General features: G+C 43.8%; 1 protein-coding gene and 1 pseudogene across 4 annotated transcripts in view; one reads left to right on the top strand and one right to left on the bottom strand.

The window, feature by feature from the left end:
- The window catches only part of LOC106574607 (uncharacterized), a 102,780-nt gene that overhangs the window by 48,592 nt on the left and 38,170 nt on the right, over positions 1–16,018 (bottom strand). Inside the window, exon 1 of one of the 4 annotated variants that reach the window (XM_045697962.1) lies at positions 14,685–14,919. The exons of the other annotated variants lie outside the window; for them this stretch is intronic. The gene's annotated coding sequence lies outside the window, so the exon portion shown is untranslated. Of the gene's footprint in view, positions 1–14,684; positions 14,920–16,018 lie in introns of those variants that run through there. 4 annotated transcript variants of the gene reach the window in all.
- LOC106574771 (filamin A-interacting protein 1-like) overlaps positions 1–16,018 on the top strand; it is an 81,819-nt pseudogene that overhangs the window by 32,391 nt on the left and 33,410 nt on the right.

Raw genomic sequence — 16,018 nt, 5'->3', positions numbered from 1 at the left:
ATTGTGTTCTGGCAGATTCCTCTTCACAACTTGGCCAAGCTGACAGACAGCAAAACAAAGTGTGCTCATCGACAAACTATGTTTGTGGTTTCGTACCTAGCGTACACAGCAACATTAAAAACCATGCTCATAGTTCATACATAGACTACACATCAACATTAAAAACCATGTTCATAGTTCATACATAGACTACACATCAACATTAAAAGCCATGCTCATAGTTCATACATAGACTACATCAGCAACATTAAAAATCATGCTCATAGTTCATACATAGACTACGTCAGCAACAGTAAAAACCATGCTCATAGTTCATACATAGACTACACATCAACATTAAAAACCATGCTCATAGTTCATATATAGACTACATCAGCAACATTAAAATCCATGCTCATAGTTCTTTCATAGCGTACACATCAACATTAAAAACCATGTTCATAGTTCATACATAGACTACACATCAACAGTAAAAACCATGCTCATACAGTGCCTTGCGAAAGTATTCGGCCCCCTTGAACTTTGACCTTTTGCCACATTTCAGGCTTCAAACATAAAGGTATAAAACTGTATTTTTTTGTGAAGAATCAACAACAAGTGGGACACAATTATGAAGTGGAACGAAATGTATTGGATATTTCAGACTTTTTTAACAAGTAAAAAACTGAAAAATTGGCCGTGCAAAATTATTCAGCCCCTTTACTTTCAGTGCAGCAAACTCTCTCCAGAAGTTCAGTGAGGATCTCTGAATGATCCAATGTTGACCTAAATGAGTAATGATGATAAATAGAATCCACCTGTGTGTAATCAAGTCTCCGTATAAATGCACCTGCTCTGTGATAGTCTCAGAGGTCCGTTTAAAGTGCAGAGAGCATCATGAAGAACAAGGAACACACCAGGCAGGTCCGAGATACTGTTGTGGAGAAGTTTAAAGTCGGATTTGGATACAAAAAGATTTCCCAAGCTTTAAACATCCCAAGGAGCACTGTGCAAGCGATAATATTGAAATGGAAGGAGTATCAGACCACTGCAAATCTACGAAGACCCGGCTGTCCCTCTAAACTTTCAGCTCATACAAGGAGAAGACTGATCAGAGATGCAGCCAAGAGGCCCATGATCACTCTGGATGAACTGCAGAGATCTACAGCTGAGGTGGGAGACTCTGTCCATAGGACAACAATCAGTCGTATACTGCACAAATCTGGCCTTTACGGAAGAGTGGCAAGAAGAAAGCCATTTCTTAAAGATATCCATAAAAAGTGTCGTTTAACGTTTGCCACTAGCCACCTGGGAGACACACCAAACATGTGGAAGAAGGTGCTCTGGTCAGATGAAACCAAAATCGAACTTTTTGGCAACAATGCAAAACGTTATGTTTGGCGTAAAAGCAACACAGCTCATCACCCTGAACACATCATTCCCACTGTCAAACATGGTGGTGGCAGCATCATGGTTTGGGCCTGCTTTTCTTCAGCAGGGGCAGGGAAGATGGTTAAAATTGATGGGAAGATGGATGGCGCCAAATACAGGACCATTCTGGAAGAAAACCTGATGGAGTCTGCAAAAGACCTGAGACTGGGACGGAGATTTGTCTTCCAACAAGACAATGATCCAAAACATAAAGCAAAATCTACAATGGAATGGTTCACAAATAAACATATCCAGGTGTTAGAATGGCCAAGTCAAAGTCCAGACCTGAATCCAATCGAGAATCTGTGGAAAGAACTGAAAACTGCTGTTCACAAACGCTCTCCATACAACCTCACTGAGCTCGAGCTGTTTTGCAAGGAGGAATGGGCAAAAATTTCAGTCTCTCGATGTGCAAAACTGACAGAGACATACCCCAAGCGACTTACAGCTGTAATCGCAGCAAAAGGTGGCGCTACAAAGTATTAACTTAAGGGGGCTGAATAATTTTGCACGGCCAATTTTTCAGTTTTTTATTTGTTAAAAAAGTTTGAAATATCCAATAAATTTCGTTCCACTTCATGATTGTGTCCCACTTGTTGTTGATTCTTCACACAAAAATACAGGTTTATATCTTTATGTTTGAAGCCTGAAATGTGGCAAAAGGTCGAAAAGTTCAAGGGGGCCGAATACTTTCGCAAGGCACTGTAGTTCATACATAGACTACACATCAACATTAAAAACCATGCTCATAGTTCATACATAGACTACATCAGCAGTTACATAACTGGTGTTTTTGTTTTGTGCTCTTCTGAGAAGTTCAGAGATAATTCCAAAAACATCATCATCTCAAACCTTGCTTTAATTTGGCTTGCTTGAATAACTGGTACTTTCCAGCAAAAGTCTCTCTTTGCACATTCTTGTTAGTTTTTGTTTACTTTATTGTTGGACTATGACATGATCTGGAGGGAGTGAAATGGGTGAGAGCTTCCAAAGGAAACTAGGCTCAAAAAATAAAGTGTTACCAATGTTTCTCTAAAAGTAGTGTACAAAGCCAGTATAGATGTGCCAAAGGGAGTGATCCAGCCTAGGATTGGAACCCTAGATGTTCCCAGTGAGAAGTATAGTTCTCTCGCAGTATAGGTTTCCCAGCACTCCTACGTTCAACCATTACAGTCATGGAACAGGACAGCCGGTGTGACTGTCAAACCCAACACTGACCAGTAGCGTTGGCCCTCGGCAATGTTTACTCTCAAAACACACAGCTTTGTCAGGGAAGTGAGCGTACAACAGCCAGAGTTGATATGGAGACATGCCAGATGCTCCACTCCAGCCAGCTCTATTTCAGTCTCACACAAACACACACAGCACAGCAGAGAACACTGGGGCATATCTGAGCTCTCAGGACAGTCAATCAAAGAGATTGTTAGATATTATTATACACTCACTGAGCACTCTGCAATCGTCAGGTTTGGCACTTTGGCAGTACACACTTAGAAAAAAGGGTTCTTCGGCTGTCCCCATAGGAGAACCCTTTTTGGTTCCAGGTAGAACCCTTTTTGGTTCCATGTAGAACTCTCTGTGGAAATGGTTCTTCATGAAACCCAAAAGGGTTCTACCTGGAACCAAAAAGGGTTCTTCAAAGGGTTCTCCTATGGGGACAGCCAAAGACAGTGACCCGGGTTGAACTCTTTAGAGGTGTTGCGTAACCAGCTCCTTGTCGACCTGGATCCCAGCTGTGCCCTTTGTCTGTTTGAACAGCTCAAATGTTGCAAGACTAACTGTGAGTAATAGCTGCAATCCATTAGGGCCAAACAGGGCCTGATTGCTTTAGTGTCTACTGTGGCACAGTTTACTCATCAACAGAACCCTGATGAAGGTTTACGGAATTACACGCTATCCTCCTGGGACTAGTGCATTGTGATGGTGTAAGCAAACACTCACTAACGGATATGTCTGCTCTCGCCTGGAGCCCAGATCTCTGAGTTTAGATCTGTTCAAGCAGACTGCTGCTTGCGGCGATGACATCATCCCCAAATCATTCCATGCCTTGCATGTGTACATATGCAGTCAAACAGCTATCCCTCTTACTCATAAACTGTCAGCCAGGCCAGGCCACTAATACAACTGGTGATGTAATGAATGATTCAAGGCAATTTTCTTTTCATCCTCAGATCAAACACACAGAAAAGAGATTGGCCTATGTCTATTCAGGATTTGTATTCACAATCATTTCTTCATTAAGGTGAACGTTTACCTTTCCCGGTACTATATAACGCAGAAAACGATAAATGACACAGTGAATGGAGCTTAAGACTGTCGGGCCATTCATGGCTTCATCATTGTCATGAGTCAGTAATTTAACCAAACCACAGTCTTATACAATGATACAGAGCCTGGACGACTGAGCTTCGGGGCTGAATAAAACAGATCACTCCCTTCACACAGCTCTCACCCGCCTCAACCCACAAACCCTTTACCCCACGGCTACACCCAACCCCACCCCAACCCACCTATCAATCTCCTCCCACTATGTTCCTTCCTGTTCCCCCTCCAGGTAAAAAAACCATGCGTTCCCGTAGCAACAGCCTAGAGGACACAGCAAAGGCCAAGCTGGCTCAGCAACAGGCACGATCACAGCGGCGGGCCACAGAACGTGAGGAGCCCCAGGGCAGGGGTGCAGGACGGGCTAGGCTCAGGGAGCCCCCCGATGACACAGGCACAAACACAGGCACTGTCCAGAGGAAGGAAAAGGAGGGCAGCGGTAGCAGTGGGAGTGGCAGTGCCAGCAGTAACAGTCGGAGGGAGAAGGCAGCAGGCGGGAAGGCCAGGGACCTCTCCCGAGACGACCTTCTGTTCCTGCTCTCCATGCTGGAGGGAGAATTGCAGGTGAGGAGAGACTGTGGGACTGGCCAGGGTTTGGCTGGTCCTGGGTTGTTTGGTGAGGAGAGACTCGGAGACTGGGCAAGGGTTTGGCTGTTTCGGGGTTATCTGGTGAGGAGAGGCAGATCACTTGGCTTCTTGGTAATACTAAACCATGGGTAGTCTAGCTTCTTGGTCATAATAAACAGTTGTATTCATTTATTTAACCTTTATTTAACTAGGAAAGTCAGTTAAAACCTCTCTGGGTTATGTGGGACGCTAGCGTCCCACCTGCGGGACACACTATTCAACAGCCAGTGAAATAGCAGGGCGCCAAATTCAAAACAACTAAAATCTCATAATTCAAATTTCTCAAACATACAACTATTATATCCCATTTTAAAGATACACTTATCGTTAATCCAACCACATTGTCCGATTTCAAAAAGGCTTTACGGCGAAAGCATAACATTAGATTATGTTAGGACAGCACCTAGACAAGAAAAACCACACAGCCATTTTCCAAGCAAGGAGAGGCATCACAAAAACCAGAAATACAGCTAAAATTAATCACTAACCTTTGATGATCTTCAACAGATGGCACTCATAGGACTTCATGTTACACACTACATGTATGTTTTGCTCGATAAAGTTCATATTTATATCCAAAAACCCCATTTTACATTGGCGTGTAATGTTCAGAAATGTTTTGCCTCCCAAAACTTACGGTGAATGAGCACATCAATTTACAGAAATACTCATCATAAACGTTGATAAAATACTCAACTGTTATTCAAAGAATTATAGATACACTTCTCCTTAATGCAACCGCTGTGTCAGATTTCAAAAAAGCTTTACGGCGAAAGAAAACTTTGCAATAATCTGAGTACAGCGCTCAGATATCAAAACAAGCCATACAGATACCCACCATTTTGGAGTCAACAGAAATGACAAAATTGACATTATAAATATTCACTTACCTTTGATGATCTTCATCGGAATGCACTCCCAGGAATCCCAGTTCCAGAATAAATGTTTGTTTTATCCGATAAAGTTCATCTTTATGTCCAAATACCTCCATTTTGTTTGCGCGTTCAGTCGAGTAATCCAAGTCCACTGTGCACGCGCAGTGAGTTCAGACGAAAAGTCAAAAACGTTATATTACAGTTCGTAGAAACATGTCAAACGATGTATAGAATCGATCTTTAGGATGTTTTTATCATAAATCTTCCATAATATTCCAACCGGACGATTCCTTTGTCTTCAGAAATGAAAAGGAGCACAGCTAACTCTCACGTGAGTGCGCGCCACTGAGCTCGCGCCACTGAGCTCATGTCATTTTCTCAGTCATCTGATTCCAATGGCTCTTATTCTCTCTCCATTCACAGTAGAAGCATGAAACAACGTTCTAAAGACTGTTGACATCTAGTGGAAGCCGTAGGAAATGCAATATGACCCCACAGACACTGTATACTGGATAGGGAATCACTTGAAAAACTACAAACCTCAGATTTCCACAGTTCCTGGTTGGATTTTTTCTCAGGTTTTTGCCTGCCATATGAGTTCTGTTATACTCACAGACATCATTCAAACATTTCTAGAAACTTCAGAGTGTTTTCTATCCAAATCTACTAATAATATGCATATCCTACCTTCTGGGCCTGAGTAGCAGGCAGTTTACTACGGGCACGCTTTTCATCCGGACATCAAAATACTGCCCCCTACCCCGATGAAGTTAAGAACAAATTCTTATTTACAATGACGGCTACACCGGCCAAACCTGGATGACGCTGGGCCAAATGTGCGCAGCCCTATGGGACTCCCAATCACGGCCGGTTGTGATACAGCCTGGATTTCAGGGTGTCTGTAGTGGTGCCTCTAACACTGAGATGCAGTGCCTTAGACCGCTGCGCCACTTGGGAGCCCAACCATGGGTAGTCTAGCCATAGGACAGGCTTCTTGGTAATACTAAACCATGGGTAGTCTAGCTATATGACAGGCTTCTTGGTGATACTGATCCATGGGTAGTCTAGCTATAGGACAGGCTTCTTGGTAAAACTAAACCATGGGTAGTCTAGCTATATGACAGGCTTCTTGGTGATACTGATCCATGGGTAGTCTAGCTATAGGACAGGCGTCTTGGTAATACTGATCCATGGGTAGTCTAGCTATAGGACAGGCTTCTTGGTAATACTAAACCATGGGTAGTCTAGCTATAGGACAGGCTTCTTGGTAATACTAAACCATGGGTAGTCTTTCTTCTTGGTAATACTAAACCATGGGTAGTCTTTCTTCTTGGTAATACTAAACTATGGGTAGTCTAGCTATCATGCTCATAGAACTGTTTCCTCTTCTCTCTCCCTCCTTCTCTCCCCTACCACAGGCCAGAGATGAGGTGATCACGGTGTTGAAGGCTGAGAAGATTGACTTGGCCCTCTTGGAGGCCCAGTATGGGTTCGTCACCCCACAGAAGGTCCTTCAGGCCTTGCAGAGAGACACCGTCCAGAGCAAGGCTGAGACCTTCCAGGAAGACATCTACGAGAGGCCCATGGCTGAGGTAGCACAGTCTCAACAATCAATTTATTTATTTATTTATTTATTTCACCTTTATTTAACCAGGTAGACAAGTTGAGAACAAGTTCTCATTTACAATTGCGACCTGGCCAAGATAAAGCAAAGCAGTTCGACAACATACAAAAACACAGAGTTACACATGGAGTAAAACAACATACAATCAATGATGCAGTAGAAAAAAAAAAGACTATATACAATGTGAGCAAATGATGTGAGATAAGGGAGGTAAAGGCAAAAAAAATGCCATGGTGGCAAAGTAAATAAAGTATAGCAAGAAAAACACTGGAATGGTAGATTTGTAGTTTGAAGAAAGTTCAGAGATAAAATATAAATAATATGGTGCAAAGGAGCAAAATAAATAAAATAAATAAATACAGTAGGGGAAGAGGTAGTAGTTTGGGCTAAATTATAGATGGGCTATGTACAGGTGCAGTGATCTGTGAGCTGCTCTGACAGCTGGTGCTTAAAGCTAGTGAGGGAGATAAGTGTTTCCAGTTTCAGAGATTTTTGTAGTTCGTTCCAGTCATTGGCAGCAGAAAACTGGAAGGAGAGACGACCAAAGGAGGAGTTGGCTTTAGGGGTGACCAGAGAGATATACCTGCTGGAGCGCGTGCTACAGGTGGGTGCTGCTATGGTGACCAGTGAGCGGAGATAAGGGGGGACTTTACCTAGCAGGGTCTTGTAGATGACCTGGAGCCAATGTGTTTGGCGACGATTATGAAGCGAAGGCCAGCCAACGAGAGCGTACAGGTCGCAGTGGTGGGTAGTATATGGGGCTTTGGTGACAAAACGGATGGCACTGTGATAGACTGCATCCAGCTTGTTGAGTAGGGTATTGGAAGCTATTTTGTAAATGACATCGCCGAAGTCGAGGATTGGTAGGATGGTCAGTTTTACGAGGGTATGTTTGGCAGCATGAGTGAAGGATGCTTTGTTGCGAAATAGGAAGCCAATTCGAGATTTCACTTTGGATTGGAGATGATTGATGTGAGTCTGGAAGGAGAGTGTACACCAGACACCTAGGTATTTGTAGTTGTCCACAAATTCTAAGTTAGAACCGTCCAGAGAAGTGATGCTGGACAGGCGGGCAGGTGCAGGCAGCGATCGGTTGAAGAGCATGCATTTAGTTTTACTTGTGTTTAGGAGCAGTTGGAGACCACGGAAGGAGAGTTGAATGGCATTGAAGCTCGTCTGGAGGGTTGTTAACACAGTGTCCAAAGAAGGGCCAGAAGTGTACAGAATGGTGTCGTCTGCGTAGAGGTGGATCAGAGATTCACCAGCAGCAAGAGCGACATCATTTATGTATACAGAGAAAAGAGTTGGCCCAAGAATTGAACCCTGTGGTACCCCCATAGAGACTGCCAGAGGTCCAGACAGTAGGCCCTCCGATTTGACACACTGAACTCTGTCAGAGAAGTAGTTGGTGAACCAGGCGACGCAATCGTTTGAGAAACCAAGGCTACTGAGTCTGCCGATGAGGATGTGGTGATTAACAGAGTCAAAAGCTTTGGCCAGGTCAATGGATACGGCAGCACAGTATTGTTTCTTATCGATGGCGGTTACGATGTCGTTTAGGACCTTGAGCGTGGCTGAGGTGCACCCATGACCAGCTCTGAAACCAGATTGCATAGCGGAGAGGGTGCGGTGAGATTCGAAATGGTCGGTAATCTGTTTGTTGACTTGGCTTTCGAAGACCTTAGAAAGGCAGGGTAGGATGGATATAGGTCTGTAGCAATTTGGGTCAAGAGTGTCACCTCCTTTGAAGAGGGGGATGACAGCAGCTGCTTTCCAATCTATGGGAATCTCAGACGACACGAAAGAGAGGTTGAACAGGCTAGTAATAGGGGTTGCAATAATTTCGGCAGATAATTTTAGAAAGAAAGGGTCCAGATTGTCAAGCCCAGCTGATTTGTAGAGGTCTAGATTTTGCAGCTCTTTCAGAACATCAGCTGAATGGATTTGGGAGAAGGAGAAATGGGGGAGGCTTGGGCGAGTAGCTGTGGGGGGTGCAGTGCTGTTGAATGCAGTAGGGGTAGTTAGGTGGAAAGCATGGCCAGCCGTAGAAAAATGCTTATTGAAATTCTCAATTATAGTGGGCTTATCGGTGGTGACAGAGTTTCCTATCCTCAGTGCAGTGGGCAGTTGGGAGGAGGTGTTCTTATTCTCCATGGACTTTACAATACAGCAGCTCAGTAAAGTCTGGGGTCAGTGAAGTGTAGCACCCTGATAAGACGACTTGGAAGGGTTGAGACTCCAGCTACAGTATATGGGCGGCAGGTAGCCTGGCGGTTAAGAGCGTTGGGCCAGTAACAGAAAGGTTGCTGGTTCGAATCCCGAGCCGACTAGGTGAAAAATCTGTTGATGTGCCCTTGAGCAAGGCACTTAACCCTAATTGCTCCTGTAAGTCACTCTGGATAAGAGTCTGCTAAAATGTATATTAAGTAGCTACTTTGTAGGTTCGAAGATCAACTTTGGGTTTTTGTCTCATGACTGGACAATCACGTTTTAAAATACATTTATACATCCGATATCACCTCACATAGAGGTGACAGGAAGTGGTCAGTAAACGCTCTGGTCTCTCCTAGCTGGACAAGCTGGTGGAGAAGCAGAGGGAGACCCACCGTCGCATGCTGGAGCAGCTGCTGCTGACTGAGCAGTCCCACAAGCACGCCCTGTACAAGCTGGATGACGAGAAGAGGAACCATGGAGACTTCATGAGGAAGAGTGACGAGTTCACCAACCTGCTGGAGCAGGAACGAGAGAGGTCTGTTTGTTGCTCTGTTTCTCAACTTAACATACATGCGCAAAGGCAGGCACACACGCATGTATGCACATATACACACACACACCACACACACACACGGATGCACACACACACACACACACACACACACACACACACACACACACACACACACACAAGAGTTGAGCACGCTCCTCCGAAAGGCTCCTCAAGGTGTTGAATGAATGATCTTGAAATGAACACCTACATGCCAAAACCTTTATGGATGATTTGTATTTACTGTTTTCACATAGAAAAGAGGGACTTAAAACCAAATGCTTGATAAATAATTCAATACATCAGTATCAGGTTGCCTTTGATTGGTAATCCCCTTATAAATGACGTGGCTGTATTATAACCCAGGTTGTGTTGAGACATGTTATCGTAAGACGACAGAGTGATGCATAATGCCAGAAGAAACGTTACTCATTGGCTTCCAAAGCACAATAACCCAATCCTGAATAGCTGCTATAGACAGATTCATACTGATGTTTGTGTAGGCTAGATATTAGAGTAATACGTGTTCTTTACGGTTAGCTGGTATTTACCTGGAATTTAGAACGACATTATGAATAGCAGACTGTAGTTACATACAGAGAAAAACTTTCTTGAAGGTTCCCAGTTTTACACACGTTTAGGTTTCATCCAGGTTTCTGCAACTGTGATAATTGAACTGTAATATACTCTATGTATAATATTACAGCAAATGAATGGACATGCCAAGGAGATGTCCAAAACAAACACTACATTACACTCTATTGTCATAAGCGTCGTAAGGGACAGACCAAGGCTCAGCGGGTATAGTGCTCATCTTCGTATATTTATTAAAGAGAGTGAACACTTAAACAAAAATAACAAACCGACAATCAACAGTTCTGTAAGGTTCACAGACTATACAGAAAGCAACCACCCACAAACCCAAAGGAAAAAACAGGCTGCCTAAATATGGCTTCCAATCAGAGACAACGAAAGACACCTGCCTCTGATTGGAAACCATACTCAGCCACACATAGAAAATGAACATAGAAAAAGAAAACTAGAACATATCCCCTGGAAACAAACAAACAAACCCCAAAACACACAGAAACAACACCCCCTGCCACGCCCTAACCATACTACAATGACAAATGACCCCTTACTGGTCAGGACGTGACATCTATACGCATTAACAGACCATCTGACAGAGTACAGAGTCTCCCTATTACAGACATGAATTGTGTCGTAACTCAAACATGACCCAGAATCATTCTGGTACTTAGAAACTCGACCATAGTGTTCAGATCGGGTGTGTTGAAGTCAAACTCGATGACTTGGCCCAAAATTAAACTGCCTTTGCCGTTGTTATAAGCAACATCTCACTCTCTCTCTCTCTCTGCAAACACGTACTCTGGCAGATTCTCTGTGTCAATAGTAATGTCTTTATATGGCAATGTCAGTCAGTGTGAAGTGAAGTCAGAGAGATCTGGCTTAAGTGTATCCACCCTGACAGAGAACTTTCAAGCCCTAACAGGGAGTTCACCTTCTGACTGAGGCTATGCCTTCCTGTAGAGACATCTATCATTGTAAATCTGTGTAAAACGGACTAAACTGTACCATACAGGTATAGTATGACCTCCTCCCTCCATCTCTCCCTCCATCCATCTCTCCCTCTTAGCCGCCCCTGCTGCCTCAGCCAGATTCATTCACACGTCCACCAAATCACTTCAGAGAGAGAGAGAGATTTGGCCATCAGCCCAGTCCAGAGCGAGATGCCCTAATTATGATGAACGCATTATCAGAACCTCTCTGGGTCGGTCGGTGTGTTTGGCTTGGCGGACCGCGGCCACGGCCTGGGCCTGCAGGACTGGGCTCAGTCACGGTTCGGAGGAGCGTGTCAGGAAGTGATGAAGTGCCATGATAAATATCCCTCCGTCCAGGGTTCACGTTAATTACTCTGTGAGAACAAGGTGAAAGATTTATACGGGAGAGAAAGAACACAATGGTCTAGGAGGAAAAGAGCATTAATCATACTGCATGTTCAACAAGATGTCAGGTCGCCATGGTAATGACTAAAGTTTGGCCATAGCTTTGTAGACTAGAGGACATCCAGATTTGGGCTTGAGTGCATAAACTGTAAAAAAAAAGTAGACCTGGAAGTTTTCTTCTACGTCTGTCTTCGTCATCTGTCTTCGCTCAGAGACCGGCTAGAGCAGAACTAGAGCAACACGTGAAGTGCTTGGGGAACAACGGTAGAGTAAAGGTGGGTGTCTCTGAGGTGTTGCCTTACCTCATCTAATCCCTGGTTGTTTGTCTAGACCAGTGGTTCCCAAACTTTTTATAGTCCCGTACCCCTTCAAACATTCAACCTCCAGCTGCGTACCCCCTCTAGCACCAGGGTCAGCACACTCTCAAATGTTGTTTTCTGCCATCATTGTAAGCCTGCCAAACACAAGCTATACAATACATTTATTAAACATAAGAATGAGAGCGAGTTTGTCACAACCCGGCTCGTGGGAATCATTTTCCAGTGTGTGCCTGTATTTAGTTTTCATGTTAGTGAGGGCCGAGAATCCACTCTCACATAGGTAAGCAAAGGGCATCAGTGTTTTAACAGCACAATTTGCCAAGGCAGGATACTCTCAGCGCAGCCCAATCCAGAAATCTGGCAGTGGCTTCTGATTAAATTCAGCTTTCACAGAACCGCTTGGTGGAATTTCGATGAGGCTCTCTTGTTCAGATATCGGTAAGTGGACTGGAGGCAGGGCATGAAAGAGATAACGAATCCAGTTGTTTGTGTCGTCCGTTTCAGGAAAGTACCTGCGTAATTGCGCACCCAGCTCACTCAGGTGCTTCGCTATATATCACATTTGACATTGTCCGTAAGCTTAAGTTCATTTGCACACAACAAATCATACAATGATGGAAAGACCTGTGTGTTGTCCTTGTTAATTCAGACAGAGAAGAGCTCCAACTTCTTAATCATAGCCTCAATTTTGTCTCGCACATTGAATATAGTTGCGGAGAGACCCTGTAATCCTAGATTGAGATCATTCAGGCGAGAAAAAACATCACCCAGATAGGCCAGTCGTGTGAGAAACTCGTCATCATGCAAGCGGTCAGACAAGTCAAAATTATGGTCAGTAAAGAAAACTTTAAGCTTTTCTCTCAATTTTTTTAGAAACGTGTCAATACTTTGCCCCTTGATAACCAGCGCACTTCTGTATGTTGTAAAAGCATTACATGCTCGCTGCCCATATCATTGCATAGTGCAGAAAATACATGTATGCGAAGCAGTAATTGTTTCAAAACATCTCCTGCCATGTCACTGATGCGACGTGAAACAGTGTTGCTTGATGAAGGCATTGTCTGTATAGTTTTTTTGGCCTTTCCCCCAGCATTGTCCCAGCCATTTCTGCGGCAGCAGGAAGAATTAAGTCCTCCACAATAGTATGGGGCTTGCCTGTCCTAGCCACTTGGTAGCTCACCATATAAGATGCTTCTAGCCCCTTCTTAGTAATGGTATTTGTTGCTTTTATACATGTCTTACTACTCGAAAGTTGTCTTAATTCTCGCTCCAAAAACTCCTGCGGCTTATTTTTCAAATTGGCATGTTTTGTTTCTAAATGTCGGTGCAAGAGTAAAGGTTTCATCGAGTTGTGAGATAGTACTTTTGCACATATAACACACCATGGCTGAGGAAAGGCACTACTCCCAATATCAGTGAAACCCAAATCAATGTAGTTCTCGTCATATTTGCGCCTCTTTGATGGTCCAACGTCCCTGTCTGTTGTTCGGTGCTTTCCCAGGTAAGGGGGCAGTAGCTCTTTGGCTGCATCAGATTCACAACTGTCAGTGTCCATGCTAGCTGGGCTAACAACAAATATAGAATTACTGATGCTAGCTTTGGATGTGCTCGTGGAAGCAGAACAACTTGTGTCGTCGACAGGTGCAGGTGAAGTACTGCTGGTAGCAGCAGTACTACTAGTAGAGCTGGTATGTGTCTCTATGGACACGGGCTTTACTTTTTTAACCATTTATCCATTTTCGAGCAAACGGAATGATCAGCAGCTACGTTTGGCTACATACGGACCGTTAATGGAATTCCCATGAGAGAGTAACAGTTAATGTGATTGGAGGTTAATTGTTTGACTAGGTTACCTGTATTTGACATTGTGTTGTTATTTCGCTGATCACTAGATGGTTTCATTTAATTTTTGGCAGTGAAACGAAAACCTCAATCAAATGTAAAGCCCCGTTGGAAAATATAAATGGACTGTTTGAAAATGTGAAGAATTTTCAATTATAATAAAAATAAAAAATGGAATCACATTTTTATTTGGCGTACCCCCGGCGGCATTGCGCGGAAACCCAGTTTGGGAATACCTGGTCTAAACTATCCTCAAAAGACTGATTCTTTTTACATGGCTGAATTCTGGGTAATTATGATATTATCCTATACTGTTACAAACTATCAAATGTCTAGAGAGTCAGCAACCCTTAAGATTACTGAAGGGTTCTGTCCTATTAAGACTGTATCATTTAGGCTACAAACAGTGTTTATTCAAGCCAAACAAAATCACTAAATAAAGTTGGGCCTGGACAAAGAAACAGTAGAGTCACTTTCTCAAAGTAACTCTGAGTATTGACATTCAACAGCCCACCAGCACGTACACAGACTGTCACATGTGTTGCTGTCTTGTCTTGTGTTTACCATTTGGACCAAACATGGACATGAACCAGGGGGTAAAAAGGCTCCTTTGAACCATCATAAACCTTTTTGCTCAAAATGGAAACACATTCTCTTCGACTCTCTTGGATGTCTACAGCAAAAATGCTTCCCCAAAGCAATTTCAATAAATACTTTAACTGTAGCAGTCGTCCCATTTCAGGACCTGATACGTCGTGTGGCAGCTTCTGTTCTGAAGACAGCCATTCCCCAAAATAATCACAGGGGGAAGAAACACAAAACAGCAAAACCTCAGAACACACAGAATGTAGATGGACAAACCAATTATCACTGGTCTGAAGAGAGCGACAATAGCCCCTTTGATCTAAGCACTAAAGCTTGGCCATAGCTCACCCATTTGAAGAGCACTGCGCAGCACCAGTTTTTGATTTCATGCCCGTTAATCCATTGTTGTATGATGCATTTTCGCTGGATGTAGTCATTTCCTTTCTGGACCCTGCTGGCAAACAGTGAGTGTGATTACATACTACAAGGGCTATGTGTAGGGATTTAAGAACAGATGAGACACCAGAGCTCCCCTTCTCTCTTCTCTCTCTCTTCTCTCTCTCTCTCCCTCCCTCCATTTCCTCCTCTCTTTCTCATTTGTCATTGTCTCTTTCTCCCTCTTTATTTTGGCACTGAGCCTCCAACTGTTGGGTGACCCTTCCTGGTCCTGGAAAGCTCATGTAGCATGTTAATCTGGGAGTTAAGGGGGAGAGAGGGTTTGGGGAGGGGGGGGGGCGGGGTTGATAGAGGTCAAGTAGCCCCCTCTGATTAATTGGCTATTGAGCCATGTCCAGGCACGAGGACCTCACTACAGTGTACAGTGTGTTTGTGTGTGGCAGTAGTGGGGTGTGAGAGCAGAGTAGCACTGAGCACTCTAACCATCAGCAGATGTTGTCTGAAACATGACTTCAACACGTGTGTAACGTACAGCACCGAGGCACTTCAGCTCACTCTGTCTCTTTTGGGTTTGAAAGGTGAAAGGTTCATTTGGTTTACTAATATGTTAATAAGCAAATCTGGATGTTTTTCTTTTCTTGTTAGTGGGTGACTATATCTTTAGACAAAAATGATGTTTCTCATGGAAAAGTAGCGCTCTGGTCATTGGTTTGACAGCATAGTAAGATGGATGGGTGTTCTCTCTCTACATCTCTACAGTCTCATCTCACACACAGGGGCTCAGTGTGCCGGTCCACTGACCCTGTCATGATTACATCATTCAGGTGCATCTGGAACCTTCCACTGCCATTCCACCATTCCTTGTGATGCTTATTATCACCCTGCGTCCCAAATGGCACCCTGTTCCCCATGTAGGGTACTACTTTTTCCAGGACCCCATATTGGGCTCTGGTCAAAAGTAGTGCACTACATAGGGAATAGGGTGCCATTTGGGACGCAGTTCCTTCTCAGTTCTCGAAGATAGAACATTGGACCGTTTTGATCTGCTTCCATGAATTCATTATAATGTATGAGCAGGAACAGCATACCTCTCTCAGTATGACTACCCCTTCAGGGTAGGATCGACTACAAATGTCCAGGACTATGTTTTAAGAAGTTATCATCCAGCTGTTACTGGTGCAGGCACAAGCAGGATCCCCTGTCACATCTTGACTATCTATTTTAGAGGCTATTACTCTCTCATTAACTAGTAAAGGCAGCAGAGTGATGAATCATCTGTTGCTGAC

Source organism: Salmo salar, chromosome ssa16 (assembly GCF_905237065.1).
Source record: "Salmo salar chromosome ssa16, Ssal_v3.1, whole genome shotgun sequence".
Taxonomy (NCBI): Eukaryota; Metazoa; Chordata; class Actinopteri; order Salmoniformes; family Salmonidae; genus Salmo; species Salmo salar.
Note: the sequence above shows the minus strand (reverse complement) of the source record. Positions and strands in the feature narration are given on the sequence as shown.